General features: G+C 55.6%; 1 protein-coding gene across 2 annotated transcripts in view; it reads right to left on the reverse strand.

Annotated features, from left to right (window-relative positions):
- CLIP2 (CAP-Gly domain containing linker protein 2) overlaps positions 1-6,345 on the reverse strand; it is a 75,479-nt gene extending 69,134 nt beyond the window's left edge. For both annotated transcript variants that reach the window (XM_055561916.1, XM_055561917.1), the window contains exon 1: positions 6,033-6,345. The gene's annotated coding sequence lies outside the window, so the exon portion shown is untranslated. The remainder of the gene's footprint in view (positions 1-6,032) is intronic.
- Between the last annotated feature and the right edge of the window lie 12,347 nt (positions 6,346-18,692).

Below are 18,692 nucleotides of genomic sequence, written 5' to 3' on the forward strand. Positions count from 1 at the left end.
GGAGTGGGTTGCCATGCCCTCCTCCAGGGGATCTTCTCGACCCAAGGATTGAACCGCATCTCTTATGTCTCCTGCACCGGAGGTGAGTTCTTTACCACTAGCGCCACCTGGGAAGCCCTTCACCCCTCTTCTACCCCTGAGTCAAGTCCTGGGGCCCAGTGGGTGTGTCCAGAGCTTTCTGCACACCCCTGTATCACAGACTCCCAGGCATCCTCGCAGGATGGGGATTCTCTGGCAGGGACCAGTTGGGCTCCTGGTTCCCAGGGTCTCACTCCTTCCCCTAGAGCCCGTCAGGCCCTCGTGGAGGGGACTGGCTGTGAGAACCAGCCCCCGCTCTCGGCTCCCCTGCAGCTGCTGCTAAGAAGCCTCCGGGAGGAGGGTTATTAAGATCACAAGGCGGCTGCGGTCCTCCCTTCCCTCTGCCAGGGACCCCCTCCCAGGACCTGCTGCCCCTCACTCAGGCTTTCATGTTATATATAGCAGGGGCTTACACAAGACAGCATGACAATGCAAAGCCACTCCAAACTCCTATGCCCCCTGGATCTGGCTGCTAGAAAGCTGGGTCAAATTACCACCAATAGAAGGTGCCGCAGCCCCTCCGGCTTCATCTGATGTTTGCTACCCCGGGCTCCCCCTGCTCCGATTGTCTCACGTCTTTTCCATCTCCTTAGACTGCGTTTATCTTTGTAAATCACCTCGAGTCCTTTCTGGATTGGACAAAGAACACAGGAGACCCTTCTGGGCATCTTCTCTCCTCTGCTCTGCATTCCCAGTGCCCAGCGCAGCCCTCGGTCAGAGAGAAGCTGAATGCAGGCTGAGTGAAGTGAACCTACAAGCAGGTGAACTCAGGCAGGGAAGTCTACAGCAGAAGAGGGAACAGCAGGAGCAAAATCAGGATATGTGCCATGCATGTATGTGTGTGCCAAGTCGCTTCAGTCGTGTCCGACTCTGTGATCCTATGGACTGTAGCCTGCCAGGCTCCTCTGTCCATGGGATTCTCCAGGCAAGAATACTGGAGTAGGTGGTCATGCCCTCCTCCAAGAGATCTTCCTGACCCTGGGATGGAACCTGCATCTCTTATGCCTCCTGCATTGGCAGGCAGGTTCTTTACCACTAGTGCCACCTGGGAAGTCCCCAAAATCAGGATACAGGGTAGCAAAAAAAAAATCAGAAAACACCTCATGTCATTTCCTCCTTCATCGCAGGAAGCGGCCTTCAACCAGATGCCTGGCCTCACAGCGGGCCTGGAATAATGGTGGGCTCCATGCTGAGCCTCCAGGCCGGACACTCAATGCCCCACTGCCCCCAAACTTCTTCACTTTTCTCTCTCTGCGCCCCTCAGGAAGGCGCGCCTTATCCACCCCGAGTCCGCCCATCCTTCAGGACACAGCACACTCCTGTTTCCCCCCGAGAACCCCCTCAGCCATCCCACCCACGCCGTGCCCTGCCTCTGAGTCATTCTCAGGGACTTGAACCATTGTCGGGGGCAGTGACCCCACTGGGTATGGAGGCTCTTCTACTCTGGCCTTAAAAATGTTCCTCGAAGGTACTGATGTCATTTATACTTTCAGGAAGGGGACTTATGTCTTCCTGATTCGGCAAACGCCTCTTGAAGGCGGGGTCTGAAACTAAGGTGTCCTCTGCTCTGTCCGCGCTGAGGGGCTCAGCCATCACCCACTCCCACCTACCACGCTGAATGCTGGAGAGTGAGGCTGGGGCACCCCAGGGGTAGCTGAGGCCAGGCTGGGGGCAAGAGGAGTGGATCGGCCCTGAGTCACCTCCTTTAGGGACGAGAGATTGGAAAACCAGGCCCTCATCGTGAGCTCCCAATTTCCCCTCTCCTGGTAAAGAGACCAAAAAGGCGAAGATGGAAGTGAATGAGGGGCGGGCATCTCCCTGGGCTGTGGCTGGAGTCAGAGGCACGTTCCAGGGTTGGAGCCAGGGCGCTCCTTGAAGCCGGAAGCCGGTAAGTGGACGTGGCCCCAAACTCATGCCTTGTTAATCAAAACCACCTGCTATGCTCTACTTTCTATTCAGAGGGGAAATGTTTCATTATCGTTTTGAAGCATTTCCTCTGAAAACATAAGCTCTGTGTTACTGTTTCTGTATGCCGGCAAGGAAAGGAGAGGTGGGATGGGGTGGGTCCCCTGCTGGCACTGCCCCTCCCCGACCCCAGTCCCCTGGTGCCAAAGGGGAGCCCATCCTGGGCCCCAAGCCTGGTGCGGAGGCCTGCAGTGGGCTCCCAGAGATGGCGAGCCCCCACTCCCCTGTCCGCCCTGCAGCCCACACACCCCACATCATAACCCCATACCAGCTGTGCCCAGCCATGTCCCCCACTCGCAGACCCAGAGTCGGCACGGCCTGCCCTCCACCAGCCCAGCAGATGGGGTGGGTGCCCTCACCCAAGCTGGGCCCATCCGGCTCTCCAGCACCCAGAGACTGAGGGGAGCGCCCCTGGGTGGTCCTGTGGCCTCCAGCTGAAGCCACCCTTCAGGGAGGCCACACCAGAGAGAGGAGCCACGACAGAGGCATCAGGAGAGGACAGCAAATGAAACCGGAGTCCAGAGAGAGGAAGGCTGGAGGAGGGGCTGCCTGCCGGCTTCCTGGGTCCTGGGGGAGCCAGGCCGCCTGCAACCGTTTCCTGCAAAGTTCCTTTCCTCTCAACTCCCCTTTCACTTAACCTAATTGGAGGCAGTCCCTGTTCTCAGCAACAGAATAAACCAAAGCGAGGTGTCGGGGGGCCATCCCATCTCTTCTCCCATCCCTTCTCCCATCAAGCCTTCCCCTCAAGGCCTGCCCATCAAGCCTAGGTCACTAGACAGTTTATAAAAGGTGAGGCCCTGGGTATATAAAAGGCAGGGCCCCACCAGCTGGGAGCGGGCCCTGAGAGCCAAAGAGGGTCTGGACTTTGAACCTGAGCCCACGGGATGGAGGCGTCTGAGGAAGGGATGGCCAAAACCTTGCTTTCCGGAAGTGAACCAGATGGGCAAGTGGGATGGCAGAAGGAACTTATGTTGTCCAGGCACACTACTAGTGGGTGCTCAATAAATGCATGGAGGGACTTCCCTGGTGGTCCAGTGGCTAAGACTCTGAGCTGCCAATGCAGAGGGGTCAGGTTTGATCCCTGGTGAGGGAACTAAAGAGCTTGCATGCTGAAACTAAGACCCGGAGCAGCCAAAATAAATAAATAAATGTAAATGCGTGGCGGGCAAACAGGGATACCTCTCCTCGTCTTGAATTCCTCATCCATAAAATGTAAGCAATGTTATCAAGATATCCACAAACTAAGACACGCGTTCAAAGAGCTTAAAACAGTTCCTGGCAGAGTAAGCACTCAGCATTGTTGTTGCTGTTTTTTAACCTAAACAAAGGCTGACATTCTCCCCAAAGACCGCTGGGCAGCGGCTTTGGTCTGAAGGTGCCCTCCCTCCTCCAGCTTCATAAGTTGAAATCCTATCCCCCAGGGAGACAGTATTAGGAGGTGGGGCCTTTGGGGTGATTAGGTCAGGAGGGTGGAGTGCTCATGAATGGGATTAGTGCCCTTGTAGAAGAGACCCCACAGAGCTCCAAGCCCCTCTACAGCTTGAGAACACAAAAATAAGTGTGACTCGGAAAAGGGTCCTCACCCAACCATGCTGACACGTGGATCTCAGCCTTCCAGCCTCCAGAGATGTGAGAAGTAAATGGGCTGTTTAAAGCCACCCAGTTTGCAGTCGTTTGTTAGAACCGCTCAGACTAAGGTAACAGGGAACCCGGAGGGTCAAGAATACAGCTTCTCTCCTCTGGGTGCTGAAGCACAGGTGGGGGGAGATGGCATCAAGAGGGCAGGATCAATCTTTAGGGTGGCAGCTCTAGGGACAGAAAGGTCAAGAGGAAATTGTCCCCCACCTCGTGGGCTGGAGCAGAGGGAGCAAGAATGGCATCACCAAGGGAGGCTGGACCAGGAAAGACAGAACAGCCCAGGGAGGAGGCTGCACTGAGGCAGAGAACAGCACGGCCTCGGGTGAGGCTGACCGGCAGGACTGCCTGACAGGGGACAAACAGCAGGGGACAAACCCACGGGCCACTCGTGTGTGGAGATGGAGGCTGAAGGGCTACAAACACCGGGCATGCTCTCCATTGCAGTACACGCACTTCGCACACACTTATCTATCCATTCAGTTCTCTCAACAACCCTAAAAGGTGACACCTTGAGTATCCTCATGTTACAGATGGGAAAACTGAAGCGGAGAGAGGTATCACGACTTGTCTGAGGTCACACAACTAGTAAGTGGCAGGGCTGGGCTTTGAACCCAGGCTGTCAGGCTCCAGCAGTCAAACTTCATTGCCAGAGGGGAGAGCAGATGCTGAAAAAAGATTGCTGCCTCTGCGAGTGGGTTCCTCACTTGGGACTCCAGGCTCTGGGTACAGAATTCGAGGCACCTCCTTCCCAGCCTTCTGGCTGCACCTGGGAACCCACAGGTGCACAGTCCTGCTTGCTAAGGCTCCCTCCAGGTCTCCTCTGCCAGACTCTTCTGCCTTTGAAACTCCCCTCCAGCCCATCCCCCTTCACCAGTCCCACCATCCCTCCCAGGCCAGGACTGCAGATGCCAACACATCCTGGGCTTATGGAGAAGGGCATCATGCCCCAGTCACCCACATCCTTTGCTGCCCTTCTGACCCACCAGCCACCTGGTCTCTTGCCTCTTTTTCTGACTCCCACCCCTTGCCCACGCTATGTCCTCTCTCTCCAGCCCCCCTTTTGGGATCCTGGCAGCAAACTTCTACGCCCAGGCTCTGTCAAGCTTCCTGCTCCACCCCATCCTCCAGGTATGCTCCCAGCTCCCGATGCTGCTGGGCTATGCTGCATGGGGGCCAGGAAGCACCAGCCCTGTATACCTGCCAGCCCCTGGCAGTGCTGTGCCAGGTGACAGCAGCTGGATGAATGAAGGGCTCATTGTTTACGGTTACAACTGGTGTGGAGTCTTCCCCCCACGTGGTCCTCCCAGCCTCCTCCTCCTCCTCTGCCTGCTATCCCTAGACCAGCACCATCCCCCACAAGCCTCCCTTGGGCATCTCATAGCAGCAAGGGCAGCCCCCCCCCCCCCCCACCCCCACCCCCCCCCCCCCCCCCCCGCCAAGCTGGACCTCCCACTTCTCACCCAGAAGGGAAGAGGCGGCAAATCAGAGGTTGGGGCATTCGCAGCTGAGTGGGTGACTTCCCCCCAGGTGCCCCCTCTTATCCAGGGTGAGGCTGGGGCTTGCGTGGCAGTGCCCAGTGGGCACCCTGCCCCGCCCAGGCCCCGCCTAAAGGACCCAAACGGGCGGGCCCTGGAGGCCCAGCTGTAGCATCCTTGGGGCAGCCAGGGCCCCTCCCCGTAGGGAGGGCAGAAAATGTGCTGCCTCACCAGCCACCAGCGCCAGCCTTGGGGGGGAGGGGGGCACCCTGCGGGAAGACGCCCCACCTCATCCGTCTATTCCCCCTGCGCCATGCACTTTAACCAAGTTTTGCAAAGGGCATTGCCCAAGCGACCACAGCCCGTGGGGCGGGGGCTCCACGTCCTCCGAGACCCCGGGTCTGGAGAAGGGCCGTGTGGCCGCGCCCACCAGGCTCAGCTCCCCCCATCCCCCGCGCGGGGCCTGGGAGCCCAGAGCCCTGCAGCGCGTCCAGCCGCTCAGCGCTGCCCTTGGAAGGAGCGACGGGCGGCTCCCTAGCATCTGTGCCGAACCCCTGTTAGGGGCACCGAGGGCGCTGGGAATGACTCCACCGAGGGGACCCGCAGGTCGGGAAGGGTTCCCCAACGCCGGCAGCAGCCCCTCCTCGCCTGCAGGCGACGGGGAAGTTGGGGCGGGGGGTGCACCCAGAAGGAGCTCCCGCTCACGCCCACCCGCCGGGCCCCGACCCCTTCAGCCTCCCCTCACTCCCCGACAATGCCTCCGTGTCGGCCGCCCGGCTCAGGACCAGGCCCGGGACTACCGCCGCCTCCCGCAATCCCTCGGTCCTTTGTTGCCCGGCGAGCCCCCTCCCTCGGGGTTCGTCCGGCTGTTCCTACCTTCGCCCCTCCAGCAGCAGGCGGAGCGGCGGGCGGCGGGGGCGCCCGACCCCCGTCCTCTCCCGGCGCCGGGGCACCGGCGGGGGCAGAGGATGCTGCGGTCCCCCTCCCCGCGCGCCGCTGCCCACCGCCTGCAGCCCCTCCCGGCGCCGGGGTTCCGCGTTCGCGCTCCGGGTCCGGGCCTCGCGCGCCGCGTGTGCGGCCGGCTGGGCGGCGGCAGGAAAGCGGATAAGCGCTGAGCGAGGCAGCCCTAGCCGCCGCCTGCGCTCCTTGCGGCGGAGCCCGAGCCGAGCTGAGCGGGAGCGGAGCGAGCGGCCCGGCTCCGGGAGGGAACAAAAGGGGCCGGCGCTGGGGCGGGCGCGGGAGGGCGGGGCCTGGCGCGGCGGGGGTCAGGCGGGCGCTCGCGCGGCCTCGCGTTTCTCAGGCTGCAGCGCAGCGCCGCAAGGGGGCGGGCGGGCGGAAAACGCCCCGGCACCTCGTCCACCGGCTCCTAGAGGCGGTCAAGGGCGTCCGAAGCGTGCCAGCCCCCCACCTCGGCGCCGGGCACCTATCGGCGCTTCCATCGTATGTGACGGAAGAGAGCATCCTCAGCCTTGCTCGGCTCACAAGGATGTCCCAGACCCCTGAGAGAGGTGGAAGCTGCGCAGAGGGCTGGGGAGGTTTCTGGAGTTTCCGGGAAGGCTTCACTGGGGCGGTGACGTTTGAACTGGACAGGATGAGGAGGAGACAGTGTAACGGAGCTGCAAACTCCAGGTCTTCCTGGACGGTCCAGAGGCCAAAACGGGAGTCTTGGTGATTTGCTCCCAACGCTTGTTTGGAAAAAGTGGTCCCCAAGATACAGATTGAACCCTGCACCATCCTCCCAAGGCAGGCGCTGTCTCCCGGAATATCAGAGGACTGATGCGGCTACCCGCCTACCCCGCCTACCCCTCCACCCCGGGGGAAGTCGAGGGCACAGGCTAAGTGGCAGCCGAGGGGTGAGAAGGAACTGGGTCCCAGCACGCATAGGTGCCTGGCTGTGGTTGGTCGCTGTGCTTTTTGTTCTCCTTTTCTTTTCCCCTCAATGAGCTAACCTCAATGCCTTTGCCCCTTGCTGGTTCCTCCCCACTTTCTCTGTCTGACAAGTCATCTTTCCCCTTGAAGCCCACCTTTAATTCACCTCCCCCTTACTGTATGGGAATGTGGGTGTTGGGGGAGGTGCGGTCAGTACAGTAGGACTCTGGGGAGGGCAGGGACCAGGCCCAGGCTTGTTTATATGCCCTAAGGCATCCAGTGCAGAGCTTGGCCCAGCAAGCCTTAGAACACATAATGACACCTGTTGAGTTGGGCTTCCCCTGTGGCTCAGCAGTAAAGAATTTGCCTGCAGTGCCGGAGATGAAGGTTTGATCTCTGGTGGCTCAGATGGTAAGGAGTCTGCCCAAATGCAGGAGACCCAGGTTCGATCCCTGGGTCAGGAAGATCCCTTGGAGAAGGGAATGGCAACTCACTTCAGAATTCTTGCCTGGAGAATTCCATGGACAGAGGAGCGTGGTTCCCTACAGTCCACTGGGGTCCCAAAGAGTTGGACATGACTGAGCACACACATACACACATTTCCCTCCACTGGAATCCATAATCTTTGAGAAATGAGTTAATTTATTTAAATATATATATATACATATATATATATATATACACACACATATATGTGTGTATATATATATATAGGCCACCTGGGACTTCCCTGGTGGTCCAGTGGCTAAGACTCTAAGCTCCCAATGCAGGGGGCCAGGGTTTGATCCCTGATCAGGGAACTAGATCCCTCATGCCACAAGGAAGATGGAAGATTCTGTAGACCGTCACTAAGACCCAGCATAGCCTAAATAAATATATTTTTAAAATTTTTCAGCTGTGCCACATGGCATGCACAATCTTAATACCGAATCAAGAATTGAACCCATGTCCCCTGCAGTAGAGTCTTTACCACTGGACCACCAAGGAAGTCCTCTTAACCTCTTAAACTCAGTTTGCTGCTGCTGCTGCTAAGTCACCTCAGTCGTGTCCGACTCTGTACGACCCCATAGATGGCAGCCCACCAGACTCCCCCGTCCCTGGGATTCTCCAGGCAAGAACACTGGAGTGGGTTGCCATTTCCTTCTCCAATGCATGAAAGTGAAAAGTGAAAGTGAAGTCGCTCAGTCGCGTCCAACTCTTAGCGACCCCATGGACTGCAGCCTACCAGGCTCCTCCATCCATGGGATTTTCCAGGCAAGAGTACTGGAGTGGGGTGCCAAAATTGGGTATAGTGTTTCCCTTCACCTCAGCAAACTGGTCATGGTATTGATGATGGAGGCTGGAGCACTGGACCAGCCTTGAGAAGGTCCTTGGCTGGTTGGGAGAGCCAGACCTGGAGACCAGACCAGAGCCTGGTGGACTGCAAGCTTCTGGAGGAGGTCTCCACATGATGGGAAGGATATGAAGAGGGCTGTGCTCAGAAAACATGGAGTGAATTGTTCCACATGGCTGGGATGGACAGTCTTGCTACTAAGAAATAAGATCCGGGGCAAAGTGCAGTGATAAGAATCCAGCTCCATCACCTACCAGCTAGTGGGCAGTCCTCTCTGGGCCTTGGTTTCCTCCGTCTGTAAAATGGTCTAGTGACGCACTTATCTGCCAGGGCCGGCCATTATCGAGCTTGAATACATTAATCTAGGTGAAGTGCTAAGAATGAATAGCGCCTGCATTCATGAAATATGACCCTTTTTTTTCCAAAGGGCGAGGTTAGAAAAGGACTTGAGTGCATATTGTGAGCAGTGCCCTCCCACAGCTACCCAACTTGGGCTTCCCTGGTGTCTCAGATGGTAAAGAATCTGCCTGCACTGCAGGAGACCTGGGTTGGGAAGATTCCCCTGGAGAAGGGAATGTCTACCTACTCCAGTATGCTTGCCTGGAGAATCCCGTGGACAGAGGAGCCTAGCGAGCTACAGTCCACCAGGTTACAGTCAGACACGACTTAGTGACTGAACAACGACGATGACAGGAAGGGAGCCCAGGATGATCCCGGAGGCCACGGGGCGCCTGATGACGGAAAGTAGGTAGGACCCAATCAGAAGCAACTCAGGAAGTTCTCCAGGCAGCTGGTGGGGGCAGACTGAAGCCCTAAGAAACCAGCTGGAAGGCTGTGGGGCTCCAGGCTAGAGCTGGGGGGCTGGGAAGCTGTAGGGGAGGAGGACAGCACGGGAAAGAAAGGGACGGGGACAACCAGGGGTTCTCACACGTCTTTAGGGTCGCACGTGCCTTGGAACTCTGAAATGCACGGATACTCTCCCCAGAAACACGCAATATGCTTACCCGCCTACATGTGTTCACACATGCACACACACACACACACACACACACACACACGAGTTTTGCAGCAGGTTCAGGCCATTCACAGACGCTGGAAGCCCACCTGGTCTGTGCACCCAGGTTTGAGGGTGGTAGAGAGAGCTCAGAACAGACAGGGGTCAGTAGGATGTAACAGAAAGTGTGATTTGTTCAAATTAGGGCGGTGGGGGTGGGGGGAAGGGAGTGACCCAGATCAAAAGATACCTGGGCCCTGGAGGCACCTCTCCCTTCTGTGACATCCAAGGCTTCCGGAACCAGAAAATTGGCCAAAGTTCCCAGGACCTCAGCCCACCAGGGATGAACTAAGAAGTTTAAGTTTCCTTGCTGGAAATGAAACCACCATTTAGTCCTGGTCCCTCTTTGCACAGGTGGGGAAACCAAGGTCTAAAGAGAGGCAAGTGGACTCCCCTGGTGGTTCAGCGTTTAGGATTCTGTGCTCCCAATGCTGAAAGCATGGGTTTGATCCCTAGTCGGGGAATTAAGATCCCACATGGCAAAAAATAAAAAAGAGAGGCAAGGGTTTACCCAAGTGCCACGGCAATACACCTGAGCCCACCTGTGCTGCCCCAGCAGGTTCAGTCACCGCCTCCTCCCACCTCAGCCCCCACCAGCCCCCTCCTCACTGACAGCCGCACCCCCACTTATTCAGAGCAGCAAGACACACCCCAGGGTACTAGCTTCCCCTCACCTGAATGGTGTGGGCAGAGCTGCAAAGGGGCGACTGCCCTGAGAGGGAACAAGCCAGGCTTGTTCCAGATGAGCAAGGAGACCGGCTTCTACCCTGGTGAAGCTCGGATGGGCGTTTCCTGCTGTGGATGTGGACAGTGGAGCCAGGCACAATGTCCTGGGCATCAGACCTGGGGAGGGGGACTGGGGGGGCCGGGGGAGGGGCTCTCCCCGCAGACCTCTCACCCAGCCCTTTTGTCTCCACAGAAAGTGCTGATTTGCCCGTTTTCTTGCTGACACGGGCAGTGACTGGCAGCCCCACAAGAGGTGGGGGGGGGTTTCATGGGAAGAGCCTGTTGGGAATAACTGGCCAGCCAGGGCAAAGCTCTCTGGGGAGGCGGGGGGTGCTTGCAGGGGGGACAGTCCCTCTCCTGGGACACTTGTTATTGTTTAATTTGTTAGGACCAACGGGACATTCACCTGATAGAATTTTGTAACCTCCGAATTGCTGTTCACAAGGAATTTGTAATAACCTGAGAAACACGCCTGGATTTCTGTCAAATGAAAAAAGCAAAGCATGAAATCGTGGTCCAGTTGAATCTCATCCTGGTAACCCATCGAGAGGGGAACTTGTAACCGTGGTGACCTTTGGGTGGGCAGAACCAATGGGACTTTTCCCTTTTCTGCCTTTTCCAACAAAAGAAATGTAAACCCAATCCTATCTCTGTTCAAACAACTGCTTGGATGTTGTGGGTCTGTTAAAAACAAAAAAAATGATTGTTTGGATGTTGTCCTGGCCTTGGACTGGGAGTGACATCACCATGGAGACGTCAGCTGAGGCCGCCTCACTCTGAAAGCCACACCCTTACTTTCAAACACAAGGACGTTGCCTGAGCCCTGTTCTTTCTCAAGAGGAAGCCGTGTCCCCTCCCTCCAGTGGATAGAGGCTTGATAACAGCCCATACGGGCTCGATGAGTGACCCAATGCTGGCATTTGAGTAATTATTACAGGGTGAAAGTGAAAGTCACTTAGTCATGTCTGACTCTTTGCGACCCCATGGACTATACAGTCCATGGACTTCTCCAGGCCAGAATACTGGAGTGGGTAGCTGTTCCTTTCTCCAGGGGATCTTCCCAACCCAGGGATCGAACCCAGGTCTCACGCATTGCAGGTAGATTCTTCACCAGCTGAGCCACCAGGGAAGCCCTTATTACAGGGTGGTTGTATGGATTGTGGAAATCCACAAAGACCACCCAGAGGAGAACCAGCAAAGGCTGTTCATTCAGTGCTTGCTTTAGCAAGGGAGTCAGAAGCATCACTTGTGTTTGGCAGAGACTCATGGGCCTCCAGGGAGTGGGAGTGCTTCAGAGAGGACCTGAGGGAAGACACAGGGATATCTCTTTTTTCCAACTGCGCCAAGTCTTAGTTGTAGCCAGAACTTCAATCTTCATAGTGGCATACAGGATCTTCTATTTTTTTATTAGTTTCAGCATGCAAGGTTTAGTTCCCTGACCAGGGATCAAACCCGGGCCCCCTGCAGTGGGAGTGCGGAGTCTTAGCCGCTGGACCAAGAGGGGAGTCCTTCAGGTGTGCCTTGATGGGAGGCTGTTAGCCAGAGAGGCTGGAGGCCATGTAAACTAAATCATCTCTGTGATTGGTGAGGTGGGCCTATTTGGCTTTGCAATTGGTCCTAAGCTGGTAGTAGAAGCAAAAACTTCAGAAGCCAGCCGTAATTATGAGGTCATTTTAGGATAAAGGAAATCAAGTCACGGAGAGGTTAAGGGACATGCCCAAGGTCACACAGCTTGTGAGGGCAAGCTTAGCCAGGCTCCCTGACTTCAGGGGGCTTCCCTGATGGCTCAGCAGTAAAGAATCTGATCCCTGGGTCAGGAAGAACCACTGGAGGAAGGAATGGCAACCTACTGCAGTGTTCTTGCCTGGAGACTCCCACGGACAGAGGAGCCTGGCGGGCCACAGTCTATGGGGTCGCAGAAGAGACATGGCTGAGCAGCTAAGTACGCATGCACACGCGTGTACACTAGGCTTCAGAGCTGGGCTCCCTCCTGCCAGTAAGGAGAGAGCAGGGAGATTCATGCCATCTTAAACTCCAATCTGAGGGACTTCCTGGGGGTCCAATGGTTAAGACTCTGCACTTTCACTGCAAGGGGCTCAGATTCAATCCCTGGTTGGGGCACTAAGATCCTCTGTGCTGCACAGCCAAAAAAAGAAAAAATTTCTGAACTGAATAAAAATGAAAATATAGCACATCAACTTAAAAAATTTTATTTAAAAAAATAACAACTCCTATCCAAGCTCTGCTTGCTCCCAGCTTTGTGACCCTGGGCAGGTGACACAGGAATCTCACCTCCCCCACAGGGTGCTTGCAAAAGTGCCAGCTTCACGTGCACATATTGAGTGCCTACTGTATGCTGCATTGATTAGTCGCTATAGGCCAGCACCTGAGATTCTATAAGCTCACATCCTCCTCAGGATGCCCCAGGAGCAGGGGCTGTACCTGCCCCATCTACAGGTGAGGGTCTGAAACTCATAGGCAGGTAGGGAGCAGTGCTGCATGGGATCCAGGCCGCCCGGAGCCAGAGTCTGTTCTTTCCTGAGTTTTGCTTTTGGCTGCGCTGGGGCCTCGCTGCTGCGCGGAGGCTTTCTCCAGTTGCTGCGAGCAGGGCCTCCTCTTCGTTGCGGTGCACGGGCTCAGTCGTTGTGGGACACGGGCTTAGTTGCCCCGCGCATGTGGGGTAATCTTCCTGCACCAGGGATCGAACCCATGTCCCTGGCTTTGGCAAGTGGATTCTTAACCACTGGGCCGCCAGGGAAGTCCCCAGAGTCCATGTTTTAATCCCTACACGTCCTGCCTCTCGGGGGAAGCAGTGGCTGTGAGAACGCAGCAGGGGGGCACCTGGGAGGAGGGACAAGGGGACCTCAAATCCTCAGATGAGGCCTGATTGAAGGGGCACTTTTCCTGGGCTGACTCCTGAGTGGGCTCCTTCAACAAGGAGCCTTGGAAATGGGGGACTATGGAGGGAAGACACCAGCCCTTCTGTGGGTGGACAATGCCCCCACTCATTGGGCATCAGGTGAGGTGTGTCTAAGGGCTTTGCTGCCACCGTGGCTCCCGCTGGGGTGGTTCCTCTGGGTGGAAATCTGCCTCTCTGAGAAGAAGACTTAGGCCCCTGTGCTGGCCACACCCCCTGGGCTACCTTCTCACTGGATCCCTGGCTGGGCCACAAGCACCCAGCCTGCCCTGGCCCAGGGAGGTCTCTGGAAGGGGCTGTCCGCCGGGCCCCTCTGCTGTCTAGCCTGAGCCTGCCCCCCCCTGCCCAGCTGCTATTCCTCATCCCTCTCTCCACGCCCCAAGTTTGCACATCTGTGCATTGCATCATCGGCCAAGGTGGCGACACACCCTGGAATCATGTTTATTCCGTTTCTGGGAGCCTCTTGCCCGGGGAGCCTGCCAGTGTCTTCCTGCCCAGGACGCTGGCCACGGGCCCCTGCTCCCCCCAGTGACACCTGCCCTGCACAGGCTGCACCCTCCCTGCAGTCCCCACTGAAGGGTACATCTCTTCTGGTCTCCTGTGTCCTTCTGAGAAGTCACATCAGTTACCAGTCACCCTCCCCACCAGAAATACAAAACTCGAAACTGACAGAAGGTTACCCGTTTGTGATTTTAGCATGAAAAGACACTAGTGGAAAAAAAAAAAAAAAAAACCCAGCAACTGAGCCATCACCATCATTTCCTGCAAGAAAGGACATTTCAGCACCAGAAAAAGGTAAGAGTATCGTTTTGGAATAAAGGACAGCCCTTTGAATGAAGTAAATCTGGGTCTCTGGAAAATTTTTGTTTTGTTCACTTCGAGGCAGATAGAGGTCCAGATTGGCAGTTGTCCCTGGAACATTTGGGAACCAGTGTCCTAAGGAGGCTCAGTCTGGCCTCCAGGCCCCGGTGGCGACTTTCCTGGTCCCGCCCGCTCCTGGCGCTCTCAGTCACCCTGGTTGCCTTACCAAACTGCACTGCCTGATCTGGCTTTTCTCAGATCCACCCACACACCCTTCCATCCTCCCCATTCCCACCTTCTGGCGCCCCCTGAGCCTTACTGTCCTTCTACCCCAGTGTCTATGAGCCAGATGTTTGGGGAGAAGCTAGGAGGCCATTTGTCCAACCCCTGTTGCTTTTCAGCAGGAAAGATGAAGTGCAATTAGACAAAACATCACTGAGAAAACCATGGACCCTCTTCAAACAGCAGCCTCCTTTCTCTAAAGCTTACCCCTGTGGCTTCACCATTCATAAACTGGTCCCTCAGCCCACAGATGTGCATAATAGACAACAGTTAGAACTCATATTCAAACTTCTAGTGTCCCAGTCACAAAACCCTTCACTACTTTTGAATACCTTCACCACTTTTCTGCCCAATGTGTGTCTACAAAATTGCTTTGAAAAGATTTAGGCACAGATACCTCAGTATAGGGGTGATGAGAGCGCTGATGAAGTTGTAGGCAGAACGCTTTGAGCCACATTGAATTCTCGATGCGTGGAGCCAAGGGCAGCTTCCTAGAGGAGGAGACAGCCCACAAGTTTCTGAAAGAATAAGCGTGTGGCAGGCAGGGGGAGCAGCGTAAAAACGACGTGGGAGGAACTTTGAAGGGCTCCGCCCACAGAGCAGCAGGGAACTGGGACTGAGGTGAGGGTGGAGGGGCAGCCTCAGTCTCCTCGTCTGCAAAATGGGAATGACAGGCTCTGACTCCACCTACCCAGACAGATGGACAGACAGAGTTCAAAGCCTGAGCGCTCTGACGGAGGCATGGCCAGGCTGCCTGCGGTCACGTCTACCTCCCAATTGTGGGGCTATGAAGTCAGGGCGTGTGCTGGGGGATTTAGGGCAGTAGGGCTGCGGCCTTAAAGCATTTGCACGCCCGTCTTTTCCTGTTGGCCGGACAAGAAGAGGCAGAAGCCATGATGCTGGCTCCGAGTGGGCAGCTCTGAGCAAGATTTAGCAGGGAAGAGAGGAGGAGGAGGAGCCTTTTTTGTCTTTGGCAGGAGGGAGGGTGTCTGTAAATGTCATCAGCGAGCTGGTTCCTCTCCTCCTCCCCCACCCTGGGGAGCTGAAAGCAGCTTATGCACAAACCTTCCACAGGGCTCCGAGCAAGACACCTAAGAGCTCCCTGACTCAGTTTCCCCATCACACACAGAAGAGCACCTTCTCCTGGCTAAGCCCTCCCAGCCCTCCCTGCAAAGTCCCAGAGCTGGTGCTGGTGCTGGGCGGGGTGGTGGAGGGAGCCATGTCCGGAAGCCCACCCCACCTCCACCCCCACCCCCAACCATGTGCTTCTTTTCTCTCTGCAACTCCATCCTCCCAGCCAATGCCCTGAAGTGTCCAGAGGCCCCAGAGCAAGTCAGAGGGGCCGCCACAAATGAAGAGGGTGTCAGCGGGACTTCCTAGTGGTCCAGTGGTTAAGAATCTGCCTTCCAATGCAGGAGACGTGGGCTCAAACCCTGGTCAGGGAGCTAGGATCCCAATTGCTCTTGGGCAACTGAGCCCGCCTGCCACAACAAAGAGCACACACACCCCCTCCCCGGCTTCTCTGGTGGCTCGGATGGTAAAGAATCTGCCTGCCGTGCAGGAAACCAGGTTCAATCCCTGGGTCGGGAAGAGCCCCTGGAGGAGGGAATGGCTGCCCACTCCAGTATTCTTGCCTGGAGAATCCCGTGGACAGAGGAGCCTGGTGGGCTACAGTCCATGGGGTCGCAAAGAGTCAGACATGCCTGAGTGACTTAACATTTTCACTTTCATAGCGAAATAAATAAATACATACTAGAGAAAGCGGGTATCACCTGCTGAAGGTCACTCAGCATCATCTACCAAAGGGCCTCCATCTCTCAAATCATGGGGTGCCCACACAACACCCAGCCTTCAGCTGCAATCTCCCCGAGTTGCTGCCTGAGGCCCTGTGTGATTTTCAAGGCCACCTCTCCCCACTGTCGTGCGTGCCAGCTCCCCATGAGCACCGGTGCCTTGGGGAGAGTTCACCGGCGGGGACTGATTCGCCCTCTGGCCCCTTTGCCCCGGGTCAGCACACTGACCCTGGTCTCCTCCCTGGAACCTCGTGGAAACACCTGGATCAGAGCCACAGCAAGGCTCGTAGACCAGAGGAAGGGGGAGAGGTGAGGCGTGGTATCTAGAGCATGTAGGAGTGGGGTGGAGGGTCCCTAGACAAGAGTGGGGATGGGGTAGTGGAATCTCCAGATCAGACTGCTAATGGGTGGGTGTAAAATAATATAAAGAATATACTGGTCTCTGCCCCTGCAGTCCCCAGCACAGAACTCCTAAGATTCTTACAGTTCCCTAAGTGAGAAGAGCGCCAGCAGCATCTTTTGCTCCGATACTTGGTCTTTGACCCCTGGTTCCTGATACAGGGCTCCTGAAACCCTTGGAGTTTCCTGGGTGACAGGAGTGTCTTCTGGTCTAATGAGCCAACTCTGGGTGGGCTCCTGGACGGGAGCTGATCATCAGAAAGACCAAGCCATGATAAAGGCTTAGAACTTTTAACCCCACCCTCCAAGAAGGGGAGAGTGGTTGGAAATGGAATTAATGATCCATGGTGCCTACATGATGAAGCTGCCATACAAACCCACAAAGTATGTAGTTCAGGGAGCTTCTGGGTGGGAGAACTCATCCATGCGCCCGGAGGGTGATGCACCCCAACTCTATGAGGATGGAAGCCTCTGCACTCGGGACCCCTCTGGTCCTCCTCTAGGTATTTCTTCATATGACCACCCGTCTTTTTAAAAAAATGTATTTATTTATTTATTTGGATGTGCTATTTATTTGGGTCTTAGTTGCAGCATGTAGAATCTTTGACCTTCATGGCAGCATGCGGGATCTTTAGTTGCAGTGGTGGAATCTAGTTCCCTGGCCAGGAATCAGGAGGTCCCTACACTGGGAGCACAGAGTCTTAGCCACTGGACCACCAGGGAAGCTCCTGGCCATTCGTCTTTATTCGTTATCATATCCTCTGTTAGTTCGTTTCAGTCACTCAGTCATGTCTGACTCTTTATGACCCTGTGGACGGCAGCACACCAGGCTCCCCTGTCCATCCCCAACTCCCAGAACTTGCTCAAACTCATGTCCATCGAGTTGGTGAAGCCAGCCAACCATCTCATCCTCTGTTATATAATAAACCAGTAAATAGAAGTGTTTGCCTGAGTTCTGTGAGCTCGTCTAGCAAATGACTGAACCCAAGGTGGGGGGGATGTGTGGGAACATCCAATTTACAGTCAGTTGATCAGACGCACAGGTGACAACCTGGACTTATGACCAGCATCTCGGTGGGGGTGTGTGTGTGGGGGGTTGGAACAGTCTTGTGGGACTCAACCCTTAATCTGTGGGTTCAGTGCTAACTCCAGGTAGAGAGTGTCAGAACTGAGTTAAATTGTACGACCCCTGGGAATTCCCTGGTGGTCCAGCATGTGGTTAGGATCCTGCACTTTCACTGCCTGAGGACCAGGGGTTCAATCCCTGGTGGAACCTTGTGGTACAACAGAAAAAGCAAAAACCAAAATTGATGGGCCATGTGAGTCTCCTCCACAATGAAATAGTTATCCATGCACGTGTTTGTGTTCTGTGGGGTGGTTTGTCTTTTCTCGTAATGATTTGCAGGATTATTCACACTTGACAAGGCTGGCGAAGAAAGTTTTTTAAAGAGAAGGCATCAGATTATTCATGAATTGACAAGATGTCTCCTAGTTTGTGGCTTGTTATTCAACTCTGTTTATCATGTCTGTGAATGGATAGAAGTTTTAAATATGTTTCCAGGTGGCCTGCCAATGGGAAAGAACCCACCTGCCAATGCAGGAGACAAGGAGACCTGGAGTTCAAGCCCTTGGAGGAGGGCATGGCAATCCACTCCAGTACGCTTGCCTAGAGAATCCCACAGACAGAGGAGCCTGGTGGGCTAGAGTCCATGGGGTCACAAAGATTCCTACACGACTGAAATTTATCATCAAATTTATCAGCGGCCCAGGACACAGTGGGAGAGAATGACTCCAATGTCTTGCAAGGGTCCACCCAGCCCCAGACAGGCAGGTTCTCCAAATGCCCCTCAAGGTTGATTCATCACCCCATCAGCCCTGCCCCCAACCCACCCCCCCGGACCCCCGCCCCCATCCCCCATGCAGCTGGGGCAGACAGAGCTCCTGCCTTTCCGGCTTCTCTCCCGAGCCTGGGCCTTCAGTCCAGATGTCGCCCACCCCCTCCCTGACTCCTGACCCCCGTGGGAAGGCAGATCCAGCCCGGGCTCTTTGCAGACGGGAGCCCCTCGCCCGTCTCCTCTGGGCCCAGGGTGAAGCTTGCAGCCTGGCCCACGGCAGGGCCAGATTCTAGCAGATTCATAGATGGTTGCTGAAGCCAGGAATGCTTGACTTCCTGTTTTGTTTTCCGTCAGCAGTTCTAAACCAGAACTTTCTTTCCCACAAGAAGTATTTCCTCAGGTTAGGAACATTGTCGCTCCACTCTGAAACCAGGGGAAACTTGGGAGACTTTTTATTTGGATCCAAATTAAAATTAAGGCCATCCAAGGAAGCAGTGAGCGCAGAAGAATTGATGCTTTCAAACTGT

Source organism: Bubalus kerabau, chromosome 23, assembly GCF_029407905.1.
Source record: "Bubalus kerabau isolate K-KA32 ecotype Philippines breed swamp buffalo chromosome 23, PCC_UOA_SB_1v2, whole genome shotgun sequence".
In the NCBI taxonomy this organism is placed as follows: Eukaryota; Metazoa; Chordata; class Mammalia; order Artiodactyla; family Bovidae; genus Bubalus; species Bubalus kerabau.